Consider the following 12,750-nt stretch of genomic DNA (forward strand, 5'->3'; position numbering starts at 1 on the left):
GGCTGCTAGCGTCTATGAGGATTTCTTGTGGTACGAGGTGTATATAGAAAGTTAATGGATGTAGGTTAGGCTTAGGGAGAGTAAAATGGATCAGTGGTGCTCCAGGGTAGTGGTGATGTTGCAGTTGTTAGGAGATGGTGGAGTGTGCCAGTTAGAGCCTTCAGTGCAATGCAAGGAAGAGAAGCCCATGGGGGTGGCTGGCATTTAGATATCAATCAATCAATCAATTATGCCATTTGTATAGCGCACTACTCACCCGGGAGGGTCTCAAGGCGCTTGGGGGGAGGGGTATGCTACTGCTCGAACAGCCAGGTCTTGAGTTGTTTCTTGAAGGCGAGATGGTCCTGGGTCAGCCGAATGTGGATGGGGAGAGAGTTCCAAGTCTTGGCAGCCAGGTAAGAGAAGGATCTTCCTCCGGCGGTGGCTCTTCGGATGCGTGGTACGGCTGCGAGGGCGAGGCTGGTGGACCGTAGCTGGCGGGTGGGCGTGTAGAAGGTCAGGCGGTCGTTGAGGTACTTGGGGCCCAGGTCGTGGAGAGACTTGTGTGCGTGGGTGAGGAGCCGGAACGTGATCCTCTTGTCGACGGGGAGCCAGTGCAGGTTCCTCAGGTGGCTGGAGATGTGGCTGCGTCGGGGGACATCCAGGATGAGTCGGGCGGAGGCGTTCTGGATGCGCTGGAGTCTTTTCTGTAGCTTGGCTGTGGTTCCGGCGTAGAGGGTGTTTCCGTAGTCCAGTCGGCTGGTGACGAGTGCCTGGGTGACAGTCTTCCTGGTCTCGGCCGGGATCCAGCGGAAGATCTTGCGAAGCATACGCAGGGTGTTGAAGCACGATGAGGAGACGGCGTTGACTTGTCTGGTCATCGAGAGGGAGGGGTCCAGGATGAAGCCCAGGTTGCGTGCGTGGTCGGTTGGCTTGGGTGCGGTGCCCAGGGCTGGGGGCCACCAGGAGTCGTCCCAGGCGGAGGGCGAAGATCCCAGGATGAGGAATTCCGTCTTGTCTGAGTTCACTTTCAGGCGGCTGTCCTTCATCCACTCGGCGACGTCTTTCATCCCTTCGTGTAGGCAGGTTCTGGCGGTGTTGGGGTCTCTGGTGAGGGAGAGGATCAGCTGGGTGTCGTCGGCGTAAGAGATGATGTTGAGGTTGTGCTGGCGTGCGATGGCTGCGAGAGGTTTCATGTAGATGTTGAAGAGGGTGGGGCTGAGTGAAGATCCTTGCGGGACGCCGCAGATGACTTCGGTGGCCTCGGAGCGAAACGGGGGAGGCGGACTCTTTGTGTTCTTCCGGCGAGGAACGAGATGATCCACTCCAGTGCCTTCTCTTGGATACCGATGTTGCTGAGGCGCTGGACTAGGGTGCGGTGGCAGACCGTGTCGAACACAGCAGAGAGGTCCAGGAGGATGAGGGCCACTGTTTCCCCCTTGTCGAGCAGGGTCCGGATGTCGTCGGTGGCTACGATGAGGGCGGTCTCGGTGCTGTGGTTGGCTCTGAAGCCGGACTGCGAGGGGTCGAGGGATCCGTTCGTCTCGAGGAAGGCGGTCAGCTGTCTGTTGACGATCTTCTCGATGACTTTAGCAGGAAAAGGGAGGAGCGAGATGGGGCGGATGTTTTTGAGATCGGTGGGGTCCGCTGTAGGTTTCTTCAGGAGGGCGCTGATCTCGACGTGCTTCCAACTCTCCGGGAAGGTGGCGGTGTTGAAGGAGGCGTTGATGATGTTCCGGAGTTGGGGTGCGATGGTGGAGTCGGCCTTGTTGAAGACGTGGTGTGGGCAGGGGTCGGTCGGTGATCCGGAGTGGATGGTGTTCATCGTGCGGGCTGTGTCTTCGGTGGTCACCGTGGTCCAGGTGCGAAGGGTGGCGGTGGGGGGCGTTGGTTCGACGGTTGGGTGCGTGGGTGGGGCGCCGAAGCTGTTGTGGATGTCGGCGATCTTGCGGTGGAAGAACGAGGCGAGGGAGTCGCAGAGGTCTTGTGACGGAGTGATGTCGTTGGTGCCGGTGCTGGGGTTGGAGAACTCCTTGACGATAGTGAAGAGCTCTTTGCTGTCGTGGGCGTTGTTGTCCAGTCGTTCCTTCAGGAATTTCTTCTTGGTGGTGCGGATGAGCTGGTGGTGCTTGCGGGTAGCGTGTTTGAGGGTGGTCATGTTGTCGGTGGTCCGGTCGAGGAGCCAGACTTTCTCGAGGGTGCGGAAGGTCTTCTTGGAGTCCTTGAGGTCGTCGGTGAACCAGGATCCCTTCTTGCTTCTGGGTCTGCTGGGAGGGTTCTTTAGTGGCGCGAGGTCGTCGGCGCAGGCGGTCAGCCATTGTGTGAAGTTGCGGGCTGCTTCGTTGGGGTCCGTTGTGTTGGCGGGTGGGCTCTGGCTGAGGGAGGTGGTGAGCTGGTCTGCGGTGATCTTGCTCCAATTCCTGTGAGGTACCTGTTGCGGGTGGTGGTGGGTCATGGATCTTATGAATCTGAAGTGGACGCAGCTGTGGTCGGTCCAGTGGAGTCCGGTGGCGTGGCTGAAGGTGATGTACTTGCGGGAAGAGAAGACAGGATCAAGCGTATGGCCGGCGTAGTGGGTGGGGGTGTTGACCAGTTGCTTGAGTCCGAGGTTGGCGAGGTTTTCCAGCAGGGCGGTGGTGTTGCGGTCCTTGTTGTTCTCCAGGTGGAAGTTGAGGTCCCCGAGGAGGATGTAGTCAGTGGAGGGGAGGGCGTGTGGGCTGATGAAGTCTGTGATGTCTTCGCTGAATTGTGTGCGTGGTCCCGGCGGTCTGTAGACGAGGGTGCCTCTGAGGGTTGTCTTAGGGTCGGTGTGAATCTGGAAGTGGAGATGTTCGGCTGCGGCGAAGGAGTCGTTGGCGTCGGTCGAGATGCGGATGGTGTTCCTGTGGACGATGGCGATGTCACCTCCGGTCTGGTTGATGCGGTCCCTCCTGATGATCTTGTACCCGTCCGGGATGGCAATGGCGATGTCGGGTGCAGAGGAGGCGTTCATCCAGGTTTCCGTGAGGAAGGCGACGTCCGGTGATGTAGCGTCGAGGATGTTCCAGAGTTCCACGGCGTGTCTGTGGACGGAGCGGGTGTTGATCAGGATGCACTTGAGGTGGTTGCTGCTGGTGTTTGTCTTGGCGGGTGCGGGGCAGGTTCGGAGGCAGGTGAACTTGCAGGTGCAGCGGGTGAAGGGTCCGTGGGTGCGTCTCGGGGTGGCTCGGCAGCAGGCGTGGGTCCGGCCGGCATTGAGTGCGTTGAGAGTGGCGGCGGCGTAGGTCAGTCGGGTCGTCTTGCCTCGGCGGGGAGGGCCAGGGGTCATGGCACTGGGCGCGGGCCAGTCGCGGACGGGCGCAGACGGGCTTACCTTTGGCGCACCTTCGGTGCTCAATCGGCGCTCCCGCTGCGCGCGTCCGCTGCGTGGTCGCTCTGGGGGCGTCATAAGTAAGGAGCCGGGAGGGAGGAGAAGCTGGGTGGCGGGAGCGGGGCGGCGAATGGAATCACAGGGGGGCGGGGCCGCAGGGAGGCAGCGGCGGGAAATTCCAAGAAGGAGCGGGCAGCGGGAAATTCCCAGGAGCAGCGGGAAATTCCCAGGAGCAGCGGGAAATTCCTAGGCGCAGCGGGCTGCGAGATAAGGAATCTGCAGGCAGGAGGCGGTAAAGGCAGGCAGGAGCGGCAGCAGTGAGTGGGGCGACCAAGCCCTGTGGAGAGCTGAGCGGCAGATATGAACTCAGAATGGCAGTTCAGGCCAAGAAAATGCTGGCTGTTTAACGGAAATTTGCAACATTTGGTGGTTGGACTCTGAGAAATTAAAAAACGTATTATTTAAGGATAAGAGAAGCCACATAAGTGTTAGGCCCGGGTCTGTGAGAGTGCAGATTGAAGTGCATTTGCGGGTGGAGTTTGAAGTGTGTATGCGACTGGCTGATTCCTTCGGCAAGGAGATGGTGGCTGCAAAGGCTAATGACTGGAGAAGAAGTGACAGAATTAGCAACTATTTGGCCACTTTAGATCAAAATGAGGGATAGAATGTGCTGGGAGACAGTCTTACTGGCAGTAACGTGATCTAGGTTGGATAATGATAAAGTGGTGGGACATTATTATGTTCATGGTGGATGAGATGGAGCAGATGAAATTGGGGGACGAATGGCCAAGGCTAGAAGTAATACTTACTTAACCAGGGGAAATTGATTTAGTGCAAATAAACAGAGTCAACAGCAGATATCTCCTAACAGAGGAAACCATAAGAGTTAACACCATGGCGAAACCACATCTTCTCCGACTTCCCAGTGACTCCCTATTTCCTCATTGACCTAGGACTTAGACACACACAAACAGACACACGCACATACATTAAAAAGCTCGCTTGTACATTTTAAAAACACAACCTTCACCGTTCCTCAAACCTGACCGGTAAAAAATGGGAGGTTTGTGACAGAGAAACAGGGAGTCACTGCACTGCTTAATTTGTAAAAGAATAAGTGCTGGGACATACATTTTGCTTGGAAGCCTGCAGCTGATGCTAGCTATGGTTAGTCATGTCCAATATCAAGACTGCCTCGTCTTGGTTTCCACGTCATTCCTCTTTCTCGCAACACCACACAAACCCGCTCCTTTATCTCACTCTTGCAGATTCTCCTTCCACATGTTTTCACTCTCATACTTTTTTAATCTTTTACCTCCTCCTTCTATACCTCTTTTCTTCCTTTCTTTGTTTTTTGTCACTGATGATGAAAAAAAGGCCCAGTCCACAAAAGTTAGTGGCGTGCCAGTGGGACCCACCGGCAACCAGCAGCTCAAATTAAGCACTCTGAGTCTGGAAGGGCAACTCACCCACATAAAAATGGAAGGCACAGGTGCACAAGAGGGTCAGAGAGCAAGCAAAGTCAGAGGGAAAGACTGAAAAATTGTAAAGGAGAAATGGAAGCATAAAGCAACCCACACCCAGCACTCACTCGCTAACTGTCCCTCCGTGCCCTCCTGGGTATCAAGGTGGCAGAAACAGCGCTGTCCCTATGACAGGCATACATTTCCCTGCCTCATCCTCCTTAAACAGGCACAGGTTGAGCTTGTGTTGCCACCATCTCATAAATATTTTGTTATCAGTACACTTTAAGCACAACAGAGGCACATCACATCTGAGAATGCTATCAGACGCCCGGCTAGCTTAGTCGGTAGAGCATGAGACTCATAATCTCAGGGTCGTGGGTTCGAGCCCCACGTTCGGCGAGTCTGATTTTATTATCAAATTAAGTTCATTTCAACTTAAAAAAATTCCTTTCATATTTGATAGATAATATTGTTGTAGAATGAAGAATGATAAATATAGAGAATTAAAAAGCTACCTATTGGGAGTTATTGGACCCTGGCCGGTAGTCTGGAAAGGATCGCTTTCTGCATGCACTTTACACCTCTCTCACGGCCGTCCCTGATTGACTTGACAATCTGAAGTGAAATGCAACGCTTCGTCTTCTCTTTGCTTAGGGATTGTGGGTCAGGAGACATCCTGGTGATGGGACTGTTCCTGGGGAGTGGGGACGGATTGTTTGACGGACAAGGACGTTCTGAACATGAAGGGTTAATGGTTTACGCCTGATATTTGTAAAAGTGTCGAGCGTGGAAGTGTGTGTCTACGGAAAGTGAAAGGTGAGACAATGGGCACAGTTTATGCAAATCGGTGGAGGAACACATGTCCCTGCAGCCCTCATGGAGGGAGTGGGGGCAACCTTTATGGGCCCCACTCTCTTCAGAGTGGCCACCACCCCATTTTACCCAGGGACAGTGAATATGTGTGAGATTTAGGAGACTTAAGGGCCCCACTTCAAGGTTTGCGGGGGGGCACGTTTTAGGTTAGGCCACTGATGCAAATGAAAGATGTACAGAAGAGAAATCCCAGAGCATAAAGGGTTAAGAAACTGAAACAACTGACATGTTATGGAGCAGTCACCATCCCTCAATTGCACAATCCCTACCGACAATGCAGGGTGTTTCTGTTTCATATTGAATATAAATATGAGATCTAATTCAGGGCGTACGTACATTTGGTAACACTTTCACATCATGTACCGCATACATTTCCTCAGTAGTCGTGGCCGAGTGGTTAAGGCGATAGACTAGAAGTCCATTGCAGTCTCCCCGACTAGGTTCGAATCCTGCCGACTATGCATTTCTTTTTATGGACTTCCTATTTAACATTCTAAATTAAGGTGAAACTGTAGTAAATCAAGCATGTCACTCCAGGAATCCCTTCTACCAGTAATCAACAGATAAGATCATCCACCTCATTGGAAAAGCTGAGCCCCACCTGGGAAAAATAGACAGTGCAGACAATGTGGGTTTACATAGTGCTTATTACATCAGACAAGGCATTGAAGTAATTTGGCGAGTAGCAGGCTACTCAGCGATCAAGAGTTTTATGGTTAGTCTAATGATTATTAAGTTTGTGGGTTTAATCGTGTTCTCAAATTAACCCTTTCGTACATTACCGTGGGATCTTTGGGGTGAGCTCACAGGGGCAAATGTGACTGCTTTTGGGGAAGGGGGTGCAAAACATTGGTGAGGTGAATAGATATGGGAGGGCAGTAGACAGATTGTTTATAGCACAGGCGAGTCATTAAATATATTGGAAGAAAATAGGGTTATAAACTATGGGTTGAGATAGGGTAGCTCCCTCTATATGTATAGAAGTTAAACCGGAGATCAGACAGCTTTTAGTAGGGGTTGAGCAAGGACATTCAGTTTGAGATGAATCAAATAAGGGAGACATGCCACATAAGGACAGTATGGGCCGTATTATGAATATGGTGCCATTTTCCTGTTTGTGTCATGGCGCACCTTTAAACATGGCGCACCTTTAAAAAGGTGCACCAGGTGCAAACAGGAACAGTGTGCCATATGACAAATGATGCGTTGCCCTTGGGGAAGCGCATTCAAGTGAAACACTGAGCAGCTGTTTAAAAGCTGCTCCCTGTTTCAATGTGCGGAGGCAACTCTCCTGCACTTTCAGGAGAGGAGAGAGATTCCCTTGCAGGCAGATGCAGTGAGTGTCTGCACCCACCTGCAAGGTGATTTCAGCGAGGTGGGACCCCCTTTCCTACAAAGGGCTGCCTTTAGGGCTCGCACTGAAAGTACACCACCTTTTTGTGGCACACTTTTACTGCACATCCAAAAAAGCATGTTTGCCTCTGCGTCCACTTCCATAATATGGTGGGGGCGCATAGGCAAACTGATTCCCTCATTTGCAATGGCCCCCCCCTATTTAGTGCACCTCCAAAAAGGCATGTTTGCATTGGGCCACACCACTATGGAAATGAGGGAGCTCCTCCTTATGATCATAGAGGGATCTCTTCACAGGAAGATCCCTTCACAAAGAAAGTAGGAGAGGCAAAGTCATATGTTCCGCCCGTAAGTAAGTAGTGTTGTGTAATCAGGGTCGAATTGACCTATAGAGCAACCAGGCAGTACCCAAAGGGCTGGTCTGGCAGGTCATTGTGTGGGCCTATGTTTTTTGCTGTATATATGCTTGTTTTATGGTCTTCAGGGCCGGTTTTTACTGTTGATTTCCCTGATATTAAAACACATTGCCTGATGCAACCTCAAATCCATGCAGACTTCCATTCCTTGTAAAACATTTATACTGAGTGTTTTGGAAATTCAGAAATGCCACAGTTTGCAAATATGGACCACTTTGTGAAGATGGTGTAAACGTGTAAAAATCACAAAATAAAGAAGTAATAGTACCACAAAATGTGATGCACTATGCCACACAATTTACCTTTTCTTGATGGATACTTTAACTCACACTGCCACATAATTTGGTCCTCCCTTGCCACATAATTCCAGTTTTGCTGACAATAACTCACCATCAGACAACCAGAGTTAAAGGCCAAGCAAAGCTGGTCAGCAAGGAGAACACACATTATGAAAGGAGGGAGGCGAGAAAGGTAAGGATTAGGGTCAAAGGAAGATAGAGTAGAAAGAGAGAAGGTGACAGAAAAAACATGATGAAAGAGTGGAGGGGGAAAAAGAGCAAGAGAGGGCAGGAAAGAGGGGGGAAGAGAGTGGGGAGAGAGCGAGCAGGAAAGAGAGGATAGAGGAGACAGAAAGGAGGAACCATTGAAGTAGAGAGAAAACAGAGCATGCGTAGCTAATGAAAGTAGAAAGATGGGGAGATTGAGTCTGAAATGGATGGAGATGTGAGCCGGGATGCAAGTGATTGAAGGAAGGCAAAACAAGCAGAGGGGAGGTACAAAAACTCTGAGAGTAAAAGAGAATACCGAAATGTACAATGACACTTTCTGCCTACCTCGATCCCCTCACAAGTCCAACCCAGGGAATCCAGGAAACTGGAATTATACAGCAAGAGAGGACCAAATTATGCAGCAGGATTCACTAAACTCAGTGACAAGAAAAGGCAAATTTGGGCATAATGCGGCGCACTTTGTGGTAGCATTACTTCATTATTTTGTCATTTTTACACATTTTAATACTGCCATAGAATAAAGGTATCACCTCATTAGTACCACCTTAACACTCAAATACAGCAATAACACACAGAACAGTGACCAGTCAACACATGCACAGGGTATTCCACTGTGCTGCAACACATGTTGCTGCTTTTAAGTAACTTTTGGTCTGTTTGAGTTAGAAACTTTTTTGATATCTGTAAATTATGCTGCATATGATATGATGGATTATATATTACAAAAAACAGGGGTCCCTAGTAGTTCAGGGATCTTTCGCAAAAATGATAGACATACGCTCAATAGTATGTATGACCTTTGTCCAGCCGGACAGGAATTTTAATTAAAGTGATAAGCAAGAATAAAGAGGATTTTTTACACAGTGGGTGCAGCCAGCAACCCACAGGGGACAAGACAAAACAAGGGGATGGGGTTAGAACGAACAAGGCGGTCTGTATACCAGTAGTTCAGTGACAGACAAAAATACATTTTAGGAGCATCATTGTATACAATTTATACTTTTCATTTTACATATGACGCTAAAATGTCGACGACGTTTCGATGTCTATTGTGAAATGAGTGGCATCATCTTCAGGACAGAGAATAAAAAAGCTTGTCTTGAAAATCTTTAGGCAATTTTTGGCCAGATTTAGGTCCAAACATTGTTTATTTCCAGGGGGCAGTGCCCAATATCAAGGGACATATGGTGGGCTACTCAATTATCTGAGCATTTTCCAAACCAGGGCAAGAAAGCCTCTTCATAGGAGACCGGACCGATCGCGATCGCGATCCCCGCCCATCTGAGCCCAGAATTGCCATCGAGCAACCCAACCAGGAATGAGACACGATCGGTCCGGTCTCCTATGAAGAGGCTTTCTTGCCCTGGTTTGGAAAATGCTCAGATAATTGAGTACCCCACCATATGTCCCTTGATATTGGGCACCGCCCCCTGGAAATAAACAATGTTTGGACCTAAATCTGGCCAAAAATTGCCTAAAGATATTCAAGACAAGCTTTTTTATTCTCTGTCCTGAAGATGATGCCACTCATTTCACAATAGGCATCGAAACGTCGTCGACATTTTGGCGTCATATGTAAAATGAAAAGTATAAATTGTATACAATGATGCTTCTAAAATGTATTTTTGTCTGTTCACTGAACTACTAGTATACAGACCGCCTTGTTCGTTCTAACCCCATCCCCTTGTTTTGTCTCGTCCCCTGTGGGTTGCTGGCTGCACCCACTGTGTAAAAAATCCTCTTTATTCTTGCTTATCACTTTAATTAAAATTCCTGTCCGGCTGGACAAAGGTCATACATACTATTGAGCGTATGTCTATCATTTTTGCGAAAGATCCCTGAACTACTAGGGACCCCTGTTTTTTTGTAATACGTTACTGCCCAAGGTCCCTAGTGCTATACCTTTGGGTTCCCTTGTTTTGTATAAAATCATGATGGATTATATGGTAGTTGCAGCAAATCCATAAGTATGCGAACAACGCAGTATCTGCAGAATCGCATAAATCCAGTGGTCCTGTTTATAATCCAGCGAATGAGGCCCACATACATTGTAATGCTTAAATGACATAACTGTTCTCATTCCATTTATTGTACAAGAAAGACACAAGGTTACTCTAAAGTATCACAATTCAACACAGGACCAGATAGCCAAGAAGAGGACCCTCCAATCGCCCCCTCAAAAACGGGACGAGATGCAGGGCACGGTGAGGGAAGGAGAGTGATGTAGGAAGAAACTAAGAGAACGTGGAGGAAAGGATGGAAGAAAGGGAGAGGTGAATAGTTCTAGCAACCAAGACCCAGACCTAACTCTTGTGCCCATTAATCTATCTGTGGTGCCTTATAAGCCTCCATATGTTGATTGTGTCTCTCGCAGTAGAGCTACAACAAAACGCCCCAGACCATACAGCTGTGCCTCCATCTCTTCTTCCTTAGAAGATCAGCAGATACTGTGATAGAACTAACCATCCCACAACACTGAACAGACCGATTTTGAGCATGGCACATAAAAGTATGTGCCCATCCCTTACTCAAGTGCCCGGCTAGCTCAGTCGGTAGAGCATGAGACTCTTAATCTCAGGGTCGTGGGTTCGAGCCCCACGTTGGGCGCAAGTAAGCTTTTAGTACGTTCTAGGATTTTTAAAAATATATTTTATGTTTTTAATTAATTTCACTTATATTTCCATCCCTTCATGGTTTGAAGCATTGCGACATCGTAAACTGGCACATGTTAAATACGAAGAATAAAAGAGCATGTAGCCGGGCACCTTGGACAAGTCGTTTAGACTGGAAGGGATTGTTTCTCTAGAAAGCCTGTTGATTCACTTAGGGTTGTGAATTGCAGCTCTTCGTCTTCCGTTTCGTCACATAGGATGGAGTTCAAACCCCTTTGTCATAAACGAACTGCGAAAGTGCACAGTATGAACCCCGCAGAGTCACAGAAAACGGAAGTGAGAAGGGGTGAAGGTCCCTCGCAGCGGATGTTAATGGGGGTTTCTCGGTATGAGCTGTTTGACAGGCAAAAAAGTGTAAGGGTGATGCTGTATGCCTGGGTTTTTTTTTTTTAAGTTTGAAAGCTTTATTAAGTAAAATCAGATAATACAATAAGGTGACATCAGCAAAATATGAGAAAACGGTTAAAGGGTGGGATAAATTAAACATAAGTAGCCAATATCACAATGAAAAGCAAAGCATTTTGAAGTATTTTACAGGGAGGAAGGAGGGGGGAGGGGGGGAGGGAAATAAATGGATGTTAATGGCATAAAGAATGAATAAAAATAGAAAATACAATGAACATTCGTCAAAAAGTACAGTAAAGTACACAATAATGAGCAATTACTTGAAATATGAACTGTGAGCAAAAAGGAAACAAGTATAAAGTTAAAAAGCACAATAGTGAAATTGAAAAATATCATAAACTACAGGCAAGAGTACATGTGTTCAAGGAGGTTTGAAATTATCCGAGGAAAGTGGAGAGTATGCCTTTTTGGCAGATTGATCTAAATATAAAGTGAGAGGTAACCAGTAGAGTTCAACATTTCGGGAGGGCTTGCAGGAGGAGGCAAAGGCAACATCAAGTCTATGTGATTGACATACTAGATTCCACCAACAATTTAGAGACAAAGTGTTTAAGGACTTCCAGTTAGAAACAATGTGCTGCAGTGCAAGGGCCAACATAAGATCAAAAAGGCCGTGTGAATGTGGAGGGAGGTCCAAATCATCGGAAAGGCTACCTAGAAAGACAAAAGAGGTGGAAAAGTGAATAGAGATGTTGAAAATGCGGGAGAGGCGAGAGCAGATCTGAGACCAAAAAATGCGAACTGAAGGACAGAGGAAGAAAAGGTGTAGAAGATCCACATTGGGAGCAGTACAGGTCCAACAAGTAGGTATATAAGTGGATTGAAAGCGAGAAATAGAAAGAGGAGAAAGGTAGAGTCTGTGGTAGAAGAAAAATAGGGATTGAGTGAGAGAGGCAGTCCGGGAAATCTTCAAAGATCTGGCCCATATTTTGTCCCACAGAGAAGTTGACCACGAAGAACCTAAATCTTTCTCCCAAGATAATTCCAATTTCGATTTGAGACGGTCTGGGTCGGGGGCCGAGAAATACCGATAAATAAGGATAGCTTTAGGAACGGTAGAGAGGACGGTAAGTAGAGAAGAAGATGAGGCTGGTAGGCCTTCAGAAGGGAGAGAATAATAACAATCTAAAATGGTTGTCATAAGGATGAGGAATTTCTTTGCAAAAGAAGGAGGGCAGTGGAATTGGGATTGGAATTTAGGAAACGAGCAGGGGGATGAGCCATCAAAGAGATGACGTACCCAGATGATACCTTTCGCTCTCCATGAGGGCCATGCAATAGGTCTGTTATGTATTAAAATTAGTGAATTGTACCATATAGGTAATAGTAAGAAGGATTCCTGAGAGACCGAGGGAGAGAGGAGTAAAGGCCGTAGAAGAGAAGAGGTATGCTTGAATAAAAGGGGGTTAAGGCATGGGGCTTTAGAAGTGAAGCGAATGACCTCTTGTAAAGAGTAAGGAAGTAATAACTCCTGTTCGACAGAAAGCCAGAGGGGTGAAAAGGGGGAGGTTTCCTGAGATAGCCAGCGGGAAGCTTGTCGAAGTGAGAAGGACTTGTGGTAAAGGCGAAAGTCTGGAAAGTTGGTGCCACCATTAAGTTTAGATTTACGAAGGTGTAAGAGAGATATACGAGCCTTCTTCTGTTTCCAGAGAAATTTGGACAAAACAGAATCAATGCGGCGAAAATATGAATTTGGAATACGAATTGGGAGCATGGATAATAAGTAGA

General features: G+C 48.1%; 2 non-coding genes across 2 annotated transcripts; both read left to right on the plus strand.

Moving 5' to 3' along the window:
* Nucleotides 1-5,120: 5,120 nt before the first annotated feature.
* Nucleotides 5,121-5,193, plus strand: TRNAM-CAU (transfer RNA methionine (anticodon CAU)). The gene has a single exon. It is a non-coding gene; the product is annotated as a tRNA-Met (tRNA).
* Nucleotides 5,194-10,479: 5,286 nt separating this feature from the next.
* TRNAK-CUU (transfer RNA lysine (anticodon CUU)) lies at nucleotides 10,480-10,552 on the plus strand. Its single transcript has one exon. It is a non-coding gene; the product is annotated as a tRNA-Lys (tRNA).
* The last annotated feature ends 2,198 nt before the right edge of the window (nucleotides 10,553-12,750 follow it).

This window comes from Lissotriton helveticus, chromosome 12 (assembly GCF_964261635.1).
Source record: "Lissotriton helveticus chromosome 12, aLisHel1.1, whole genome shotgun sequence".
NCBI classification, from domain to species: domain Eukaryota; kingdom Metazoa; phylum Chordata; class Amphibia; order Caudata; family Salamandridae; genus Lissotriton; species Lissotriton helveticus.